This window comes from Cyphomyrmex costatus, unplaced genomic scaffold, assembly GCF_001594065.2.
Source record: "Cyphomyrmex costatus isolate MS0001 unplaced genomic scaffold, Ccosl1.0 scaffold75, whole genome shotgun sequence".
In the NCBI taxonomy this organism is placed as follows: Eukaryota; Metazoa; Arthropoda; class Insecta; order Hymenoptera; family Formicidae; genus Cyphomyrmex; species Cyphomyrmex costatus.
Window position 1 is genome coordinate 1,929,238 of NW_017280322.1, and position 12,100 is coordinate 1,941,337.

Here is a 12,100-nt window from a genome sequence, read left to right on the forward strand (position 1 = left end):
TAATAAATGATCTTTTAACGTTGTTGCACTTTTAAGAGTACGAAAGTGAATATCGAACTTTAAAAGTTTTGATCGCCGTCTTCAGACTTTAGTGATCAATCTTTCAAGATACCACATAAGGAGGAATCGATTCTTATAGTTAGGTAACTTCAAGTGCTCCACTCAACGGTGTTGTCGCACGCACGAAATTAACGAGTTCTCGTTGCGGCCTGGCGGCAAAGTGCAACGCGCCGCTGCACTTCGTAGCGGCGTCTCGTCTCGTTGTTGGCAGCAATGGGATCCGCGGCGACCTACTTGGCGTACCTCGACCCCCTCGCACATCGATTCAAACCGAAATTATTTCCGAGCGATTATTGTTCAACCACCAACCCCTGCCAGTAGATGCTCCTCGAGCGCGTTTCCGAAATAGAAACCGGATGTATTTCTAAATCAGGATAGGAATTAACATTCTGACAATGCAGACTTCCTCCGCATTAAAGAATTTTTGAAGAAAAATCAATTCCCTATATTATCTCCAGGAAATAAAAAACGGATTAGCCATTTATTGACGTTACACACACAGAAAAATATATATTGTACGCAAGTAAAAATTACTCGTTTCAAATATTTCAAAAGTTTATATATTCGCAAATCTATCATAAATTCATCATAAATTTTAAATTTATATTCTGAATCTCTTATAATACTTCAATTAAGATTATTAAATTAAAGTAAATTCGCTTGTTACTATAAAGTCGCTTCTTCGATTTTATAATATTCTTCAAAAGAAAATAAATACTTGAATACATAATAATAAGTTTTTAACAATTTGTAATAAATGTGTTTTATGGCTGTTATAAAAAAAAGTAGTTCTTTTTTTTGTTAAAGATTACTTAAAGAAAATTAATTGAAATTACTGTTCTTAGCGGTAGAATGACATTTTTCTGTGTGCAAACTTCGTGAATATCGATGGAAAAATCGAGCTCTTTCGGAAACGAAAAGCAAATGCGTCGGTATCTTAATGAGGCACTGCAGACACTGCATTTCTGCAACGTGAATTTCTTTAGGAGTGGCAAACGACAGCGCGAAGGAGCGCGCCTATTACGCATTTATCTGTTGGAAACAATGACCTCATCGTGTCGAGCGTTACTATGAATTATTTACGATCACGTGTGGAAACTTCTTTGTTTTCGAGCTACTCGTACGATATACATATGTAGATTTAAGTATTACACCGATATGTACTTAAAGATACATAAAACTATCCTTCCTTCGATCTCGTAATGATAAAAAAAAATGATTTTAATGTCTTCATTAAGCGAAAGATCGTAAAACGATTTACATGAAAAAGAAAACACTACGATAAAGTCCCTGGATTACAGCGAAAGCTTTTGTTTCGATAATCGACTAAAACTTTTTTTTTGACATAACACAATTGTATATTATATCAAATGTACGAAAATGATAAACTATAATTGATATGATTGCAATGTATTTCGATCTTCGACGGTAATTATAAGATAACAGCCATTTCGTGATTGATATTTATTTCTACCAATGCAGATTAATTTTAATCTCGGTTTAACTTACTCTTCATCTTTTTCTAATTCTCAGATTTAGAAAAGCATAAAAAATTAATTGAACCAAGATTCAAGTTAATCTATACCCTAGTGGAAATGGACATAAGAACGACGAATCACGAATGAGTTAGTTGCGAGTAATTTCGCCGTTTAAAGTTAATCGGAGTTCGGTCGAGGTCGCCTTGAGAACTTAAATGGATCGCGACTCCTTATACGCGCCCGTAGCGGAATCTCTCTCTCACTCTCTCTGAAGTTATAGCGCATTCTATTAATATAAAAAAAATACAATTCCAGCAACAGTTTCTAACAATTTTCACAGTTCTACAATTCGTTATTAAAATAAAAAAAAGTTTCACGTTTTTATATTTAAAAAAAAAAACCCCCAAAATTAGCACGCCACATTTCCAATTTTGTCTTAGCATAAAAAAATACAGAACTCTTTTTTTATTTTCATAAAAAAAAACTGTGAAACTATGAAAAGTGCTACTATAAGTGGAACTATCATTATTTTTTCACATATTAATAGAATGTCGTGCAACTTCACAGGTTCCCGCGACGCTATCAATTGCTCGTATTATTCGCTCGCTCGTCGTTTACAAGCCGCTGCCGTTTACAACGAACGGATCGCGCATGACGCTTCCGCTGACCCCTTCGGGTCTGTTCTCCCGAGTCTCCCGACGTTACAGGAAAACGATGTTGCTCTCGCGCGCGTGCGCGACTCCGCGGCGCGCATTCCGCCGCCGTGTTAGCCAGCTTGAGCGTAACTGCCGCGCAAACGTCACGGATGCAGGACCGGACTTGATACAGCAAACTTATCTCATCATCGCGAATCACTTAGGAAGGCATTCGCAATCCGATCTTATATTTAAGATTGTTTGGAGTACAATCGCGAGATGTTGTACGATCGTTTCATTGGCTGGATGGAGTCTTAAAATCACCTAAGATCGAACTCCAATCGATCTGTTTGTGTGATAACGCGCTGCGAAGCTGCTATTAAAATCTCTAAGACAATTACGAACGTCAGATCTATAAGACCATTTAATTATGTTAATTAAAAGACACTAATTGATTTTAAAGAATCAAAATCACATAACTTATGCAGAACAAAGAGTGACTCTCTACTAAATATACTTTACTTTATTATAAGTAATCTAAATTTGCAGATGCAGTATAAAGAAAATTGAATGTTTTCACATTTTTACGAAAAGATTTATAAATGAGTAGATCCAACAGTCTGTCAGTGTATTCCGGAGTCTATACTTTAGACTCTTAAATCGAGATATTCCTGAGAGTCAACGATTGTATTATAAATCTTGCGTTGCACATACTTACGCTTATGGATGAAAATATAGAGTAAATCGCTGTTTTTAGAGATCGAAACGTTATTGTCATTGCCGAGACATTCTTTATTTCGATTCTTTTCAAGTAGTTAGAATCTTTACTCTTTACAACCTTTGAATTTTATTCTGAAGAATAAAATCTCACTTTTAGAGATTGAAAATTGAGCCACTTTTTTCAAGACTGGCTCAATTTTCACTCTTTCAAGTGAGATTTCAATCAAAAAAGTTTAGGGTAAAACTTTTATAGATGGAATAAATATAAAGTATAGTGATTTAAAAAAAATGAAATAAAACGAACGTAAAGCAAGTCTCATCTGAGTATACGGATGTTTGAATCCGCTCCTGTGTTCACAGCATGGGTGATGGTACCAGAAGGGGAGAAGAGGGAGCGTAGCGGGAGGAGAGAGCGAGAGGAGAGGCCACTTAATGGCGAATACGCATATACATGTAAATCGCGTGTCAGCCTAGGCCATCTAATGATTCCAGTATTATCCACGCAGGCAACCGCAGGCAACGTAAACCGAATGACAGCCCCACGCTGCCACAGCGAGTGTCATTAAAGATGCAGCACTAGAGCACTCGGATGGAAAATGGACTACCACTCGCAATACAGAATATCCGGTTACATACCGGACACAGGAACTTTCTCGAAATGTAAACTTTTCAAATTTACTTGAAAGCATCCAACGTTTATCCGCGAACCAAGATGAACTTTAGCGTGCTTATCTTAATTCGCAAGATTTACAGAATTTAGACTCAAGACGCTTTTAAAAATCCCCAAAATTCTCACGCCATCCGCAACTTCGCGTCTTATTCTTCATTCACAAATTCAAACAAACTCGAGTAAAACTTTATCAATTACAAATATACTTGATATTAAAAATTCTTTATCCTGCCAGAATCATTCTTAATAGAATGTTTTTTGTTTCAAAAAATCGAAAAGGCGCAAGGAACGGAGCGTCTTGAAAAATTTCTAACAAGAAAAACTCTAGATCCCTCGAAAGTTGGTAGGTGTGGTTGTTTTTTTTTTTTTTTTTTTAAGCAGCTTGCTGTGGCCGGAAAATATCGATTGCGCGGATACGCGGTTAGATACGCGTCATCTAGACACTTTCGGGTGTATGTAGTGTATCCGCATGCCCCACGCACCTCGCTATTTCACCCTCCCACCCTCCAGCCAAATGCACCTATGACTAGTTCCACGCCGTTGAATAAACGTTTCGTTTCTCGGTCGCTCTCACTTCTTCCCCGCCGCCTGTCCTCTCCTCCTCCTCCTCGATCCCCTATGTCCTCGTCTCTCCTTCGACCTCCCCCTCGCCGTTCTCCACCTTTCTCGTAGCACGCGCACGGGTATGCAACGGCGTGCAGTGAGCCGTACACAAAGGCCTGATTGCCGGACACCCGGTGAAATATGCCAGTCCCCGCCAATAACCGGTATCTCGCTGCCCTCTCTTCACTTTTACGCTGTCTTCGCTGTGGGTTCACGGAACGACGGGGTGGAGGAAGGAGATGGAGAACGAGGGGAGGGGAGGGAGAGGATGGAGTCATGGTGAAGCGGCGAGGGAGGAACAAGGGGGACGAACACCGATGGAAGTATATCGAGATACAAGAGACAATGTGACGCGAGCTGGATACTGATGCTACCATAGGAAAAATAAAAAAGAAGAGCGAGAGAGAGAAGGGAAACCACACTTATTAAAATTAGTTTTATTCAACACTTTGGGATAGAGCCATTTTTGGGATAGTTGCACATTGGAACGAATAAACGGTAATAATAGCATGGATAGAATTATAAATAAAAAGAGAAGAGAAAAAGAAGAAAGGAAGATGTAATTGGAAAATGTTTTTAAAAACTTCCAGGAAACATTAAGTTGTCGAAAATAACATTGAATTGTATAAATACATATAATTGTTTTACTTCGATGTTTTTATAATTCATTATACGAATGTAAACGTAATACAATATGTAACGTTTTATTCGATAAAATTTTAATATATATAAGCCAAAGGGGGAGAGAGAGGAAGTGTTCTCGGGCACACGCTTGTTCCGGCATTCGCGTGAGGTTGTTTTCATGATATAGTTGTGCGGGTAGTTCGATCGAAGATAAGCGGAGCGTAGGAGGTAAAGCTAGGTGAGACTCCTAGGGCAGCAACGCGATATTCTGATTGTGAGAGGTACCAACGTTACCGCGCGAAAATTGCGCTTAATGCTCGCTTTGCATATTCATGCGATTCTGCAAATAAAAGCTATTCTGTGACTGCGTTAAGGTAACTAAAATAAAAAATCAAATCCAGGGTAGATGTTATCGGGGAATAAAATATGAATTTCTTGCTCAATCGCGCTGCTCAAAGAGTCCATCTTAATCCATTTTGTTTAGATTAGTTGAATTCTAATCTCCAATTCACAATCTCTAATTTTTCAATGTGTACATTGAGAGGAATATTTCGTATGATACATGTTATACAAAAACTCTCTTATTTTTATTATTCTAATCCAAATTTGATTGGAACAAAATCTTTTTACCTAAATTAAAAAGTAAAAAAGTGAAGTTATTTTTAAAAATCTGATTATGCTAACACATTTTTTAATTAAAAAGACAGTTTTCGTAAGTCACATTATCATACGAAACATTTCTCTCAGTCCGCGATACGGACTCAACGCAATTTCAAACTCGAGGTGCTGCGACAGTCGCCGGTGCATTTCGATGTGCAACGTAGACTCGAGTGGCACTCGAGCCACGAGTAGAACGTACATATTCGCCGCGGCTCGTCCGTTCTTTCAAGAACGTGCAACGGAGAGGTGCATTCCCGCAGCTATTGCAATACTCGCGCGACATTGCTCGCGTGACAACGCGGCTAGAGAGAATCGCGATTCTGGTCCCCTGGAAAAGTAAATAACGCGCGGCTCGTCTGCGCGGCGCGGCGCGGCGTCGTCGTCGTCGTCGTTGCGCCACTGCACCCGCTGGCGCTTTCGCAATCCTCTTTTCGTACTTTCGCGACGGTCGATATGTAACGAACGGCGACGCATATCGTGCTCGTTCAGCCGACCGCTGGAAGATGGCCGCGTTCCTCGGCGTGCGCATAGACGTCGCAACACCTATAATATCTTTCGCTCCGCGTCCAAAGGCGACTTCGACCGATTAACATTAATCAGCGGTTCATTCGATCATAGTTTTTCTTCGTTTCTTCTTTTCACACCCGAGTCGAAGAAAAAATTGAACGCTTTGTACACATTAAGTAAGTAGATGTTACTCGACAAGCTAATCGTTCATTAAATATTCGTTATCCCTTTAATCGCGTTCTTTTCACGTGTCGAAGAAAAAAAACTGCACATTCTGTACATATTAAATAAAATAAGTAGATATTACTCGACAAGCTAATCGTCCATCAAATTTTAATCCTTGGATGATTTCGACATGACCGATTAGCTTACTCGCTGATTAACTTGTCAAGCAACAGCTGTGCTATCTTGTTAACGTGGATAGAATTATTAGGTAACTTTTTGTTGCTTGATATAATACATGAAGGAAGTTTTATATTGGAAAGATTATGTATCAATTTTACTATATTATTGGACATATTTTTATCAATGGTAACTTTAATCTCTGGCTAATTTACTCTTTATCTTTTTTTAATTCTTAGAACTAGGAGATAACAATTCTGACCAAAGTCGCTCTTAGTTCTTGTATAAAACCGAAAGAAATTTTAATTTTATTTAAATATTTAAATCTCTCTCTATCATCACTTATATCTCGATATCGGATATATAGTATATTTATTTGAAAATCACACTCATTAATTACGATGAACAAGCGATAATCTCTTTAACGAGATTTATCTCGCTGCCACGAATATGTAAATTATTTATTTAATAAAAAAATGTACTCAAAAGTCGCAAGCGAACTTTGTGTCGTCCATCAGTATAATCAATTTCTAAAAGGAAAAAAAGGATAAACTAACTTTCAAGCTTCGTCAAGCTAAAATGATCATCACTGTCGATTGTGATAATGATTAACGACTACATTAATCTATCATGATACATTATATTCGATGAAGGATGTTGCATCGTCGACGCCTCCTCTTCCAGTCGACGACCGATGTAGCACGATTTCGCATCGCGGTTTCACATATTAATCAGTTAGGAATGCGAATATGCGGCGAGGAAGGACCGGAGACTGCGAAAGCGATCGGGGATGAGTAAACCGAGATCGGATGGTCTAAAGACTATTTTAGATAATCTTTAACTCGCCCCGAAAATTCTACATATATTTTGGCATATAGGTACACTGTAAAAAATAAAATGTTAATTTTAATATAAAGACATATAGTGAATATTCTAAGACATGCAGCAATGTTAAAACGTTTTTGTGTTAGTTTTAACATTTTTGCATGTCTCAAGAATCTAGGGAGGATTTTGAAGAGTTTTGCGGGTGAAAAATTTGAGAAAGTGGGGGTAGGGTTGTACGTAGAGAAAAGGCATGGTCTCAAATATCGCCTGTGACATTAAAACGGCATTAAGATGGAGGAAAAGTCATGCCTTGACAAAATCGACGTTTAGATGGATGATGGCTCTTCCATTATATCGCGCGAGCGAATCGCGGCGGCAAACGTTAACGTGGGTGTCCCAGAAGAACGGAGGGAACGACGTGAAAGACGACGACCCGGCATTGTGCGCCTCCGCTATTACATCCAAGGTTACCTCGACGAGTCGTAAACTCTCCTCTCGTATCTCGACGTTCTCTCGCGTGCATCAGCTCCCTGTTCCGCTTATCCGCGACGCGGGACTATATTTCAAACGCGTCTCGATAATACACAAATTGACTCAGCGTCGACATCTGATCGTTAACGCTGTCCAGTAAAATACAAAAGTACCCGATTTTGTAACTTTTAATGTTAGTGTCGATACGTTGTCGTTGCGCAAGTCAAAAAGCTGCACAATGACAATATAATGATACCAACAAGTGGTAACGTAAGAAACATGCACGAAAAAAAACAATCACGATTAACAAAGATACATTTGATTATGCAAATTTTGCTAGAGGAATTTTTCTTATAATCAAATATTTTAATATGCTACTAGGATATTTATAGGCATAACGCCAGTTAGAGATTGAAATAGTAATAACTGTAGAGTATGTGTAGTAATAATATCCAAGTACCTGATTATTATGACGAGGGAAAAAAATAAAAAAAGAGTATGATTAAATTAATATGACACGTATGGTTAAAATAGAATTAATCATAATTTCTGGTTACCATAATTAAATAAAATCTGGTATTACAAAAGTACTGTTATTTTCAAGAATTCATGCAACCAAAGGTGTGTACTGTGATTACTGTAATCACAGAATTTACGCAACCTTTAACTGGTTATTTTAATAAAAAAAAAATGATTCATATTTTACTTTTTTTTCCAGTGTCAAATAGGACTGTAAGTCACAATTGCGGCATGCGAACAATTGAGCGTAATAATTAGTGCGTCCGCTTTCCGAATGTTCTAAATGTCGGAGCGTAATGCTGAAGCTGTTAGATTATCAGCGTGTCGGAAAATAGAACGGGAACTTTTATTTATGCAATCGCAGAGCATGCGCTTTTTTCGTCATTTCTCAGATAAAAAGAGAGACGGACGGAGAGACGGAAGAGGAGCATGAAATAGAGATAGGGCTCGCGCGGAACGACTTCCGTTGACGAGAAACTCGCGCTGAAAGAAAACACGCAACATTTATTTTCCCCGCCCTTGGACACATAATGCGTTTGCGCCCATGTACACTGTACGCGTATTCATCGCGTTGCATGTTCCTCGGTCCGTTACGCGTGCGACGCAATAAACATGCGCTCCTTACGTGTGTGACGAAGTGTGCTAATAAAAAGAGCACTGAAAAAAATTTACTAAATATATGTTTAAATAAATATTATAAATATATAATATATAGTACTAGAGATTCTCAAGAAATTGGACTTCTTTAGTTGATTGGTGCGCTATATTTTTCAAGACGATTAAGAGAGAATGCATATAAGATTGAATGAGATACGTGGATGTCTCACTCTATCTTAAGCAGACCGTGAAAAATATGGCGGAGTAAATATGATGTGTGTTCATCTCTTATTTGAAGATCTCTAAATAATCCTAACAAAACATTTAACTTACGATAAATAAATATTTTTCCAATAAAAAGATGAGACTTAAATCAAATTAATTATTTTTTTGTATCAAATAAATATATGTTTATACATTTAGTTAATATTTAATTAGTACTAATATTTATTTACAAATATTTATTGACATTTAATAAACTTTTTTGTAGTAGACATCGATAATTCGTCAAACGATCATGCGTCGTGAGAGTGTATATATTATATATATATAAATCTCTCGCCCTCTCCTTTTCTTAAATTTAATGGCGGCACGTATAACGCGGTTAGAGTGTCAATTAATGCGGAACATGATAAACAACAGTAATTGTTCTCTATGTTTTCGTCAGACGTAGTTTAGCTAGCGGCTTAATTTATGAGGCAATTGCGATTGAAGTAATTGCGTTAACGCAACTGCAAATAACGGCATGCTTAATTTTCTGGATATTATAAGATTCGAAACCCTAATTTGAATTGTGCAAAAGAAAAATAAGGTACTTTTCCAAAGCTGATATTCTTTGATGTGTAATTGACAGATTTATATTAAAAAAATTTTTGTTTTATCTCTCTCTCTCTCTCTCTCTCTCTCTCTCTCTCTCTCTCTTCACTCTAATCTTATTTATATCTCTCTGTAATTACTCCTTAGTTAATAATTATTTCTAACATTTTATAATTAATCTATTATTTTTTCTGTCTTTTAAAAAGCGACTTTTTTCGTACAGTATTGCCTTTCTCTCTCTCTTCCTAAGTTTCTTGAATACACACTTTAATTCACGTTATCACTCGCGTGACAGGAAAATTAAATGTTTCGCATTAAATAAACCCAGGTGACTAATGCCGGTTAAACGAGTGCCGACAAACGATCTTACAAAATGATAATAACGCATGTCCATCGTGACAACTTTGTCTATATTTTTTTCCACTAATAACAGAGAGAGATCCGCTTTGCTCTGCGTATCGCTCTAAAGCGATTCTCAATCGCGAAGATCACTGGGGGAATTTAAATTACGTGCTAATTGCGTCAAACGTTAATTACTTTTACAGTTAAACTACTTCGACAGTGCGCAGTAGCGTCCAAGGAAGGGCGAAAGCTTAATGTATCTTGATATTTGCTTAACATTTGCAAACGCGATACATTTAAGGATATGGTAATCAATACAGTTATATTAATGTTTCTGCGTTCCTCGATCCGTATCAATATGCAAATTTACTATTTTCATTTACTTAATACGATATACGCAATCAAACAATATACATATGTAAATATATAATGTATAATAAAGAAAAGAAATTTTATTATTCCTCTGTAGTTAATTATTACACCAAAATTGTATTTTACGATTAATATCACAAAATTTTTATTACAGAAAAGGAATGAAAACTTGAAGAAAAAACAAATTTTTGTTCCTCTATAATTAGTTATTATATCAAAATTATATTTTAAGATTAATATTCCAAAATTTGAATGAGATTCAAAACTCATTATCTGGAAAATTTTGTGTTTTTATTTTAAGTTATGTCGTTGTAGCAAATGAGTAATATTCACCAGCATAAAATCATATAAATTTCCAAAAGTCTTTTCCTTCACAATTTTCTTTAGTTTCTAACGCTCGATAAAAACATCCAAAAGTAGATTTTAAACGTAAAACTTAATTTCTCATAGATACCACTCTATAATGGAGGATCAGAGACATTACGACTGTTATCGTCGTAATGTCTCTAAGGGTGAATGCACGAGCATTTGCTGTTGAAAATGCTATCGCAAGCATAGCGAATAAGATTATCGCACTTTTCGAACATTTTATTATCGCAACGAGGCCGCTGCGATACCTTTAAACATTGTCGATAACGCGTACCGTAATAACTGCAAATATAGTTTCATCGCTTTCGCATTGTCAAACGAAAGAAACCGAGATGTAAATGATTTGACAAGTAAATGATAGGTTTTGTAGAATTCGATATTGAGCTAGTCTTTAATAAACATCTCGCGTTTATCGTTTGTTCTCTAAATATTCGAATTGATGTATGAGCAAATTGTATTTTTAGAATCTTCAAAATTCCTCCAAGTAATAAAAATTCCTAGGACGATGTTCATCCAGTCATTTTTCAAGATTATCTTTCACTTCTAATGGCATACCCAAGATTTCTTTTACTGTGTTATGTGCTTCTCTATTAATAAAGATACATACATTTGCTTGTACCGTTATATTTTTTGATATGTGGCATTTTCATTAAAAAACATTGTCATATGTTCATCTTTATGAGATATTTTTCACAATACTCATTGTGGTAGATACATGACAATATATGATAGAGTAGCATCAAAGGATTAAAAATGCTAATATACGACTCTATAATTAATTTATAATCTCTTAAAACCGTACTTAAGATGATCTTAGATATAAGAACAGAATACTCACATTAAATTCATATTATAACAAAATGGAAAACTTGCTTTTTCCGAAAAATAGTTATTAACTATAAAAACCATCATTTTAATGATTATAATTATGAGAAAAATATAATTTTTACATTATAATATTATCAAGTTAAATCCATAATCACAAATTAACCATAACAAACAATAAAAAACCGAGTCTAAAAAACGCGCATTACTGCATAACAATGCAAACGATTAAAAAAGCATTGTCGACAGTCGCGTGAGGGTGAGCGCATCGAAGTTAATTTCGCGTGCCAAAAACAACGTGCGCGCCGGTCGTTACTTGAATTGCACGTATCTGCACGGATCGTTAGAATTTCATGCGCCATTAATATGCTCTGACGTCATCCTACAGAATCGCAATCGAATGAATCCTTACAACTGAACGGCGCGAATCGGTGCATCTGCACGCGGAGGGAAAACGCCCGCGGCAATTCAAACGCGATTCTCTCCGCCGTATTCCGTAACTTGGATCGCCGATAACGCGGCTCTGTTTACAGAGGAATTGACTGATATATCGCAGCAGGAGATAATGTTCGAGCGAAGCTAGCCGCGCTTTTCGAGAGTTCCGTCTCTCTTTCTCTCTTCCCAGTCGACGAAACAAGATCGTTCGTTAATCTTCGTCCGCCGCG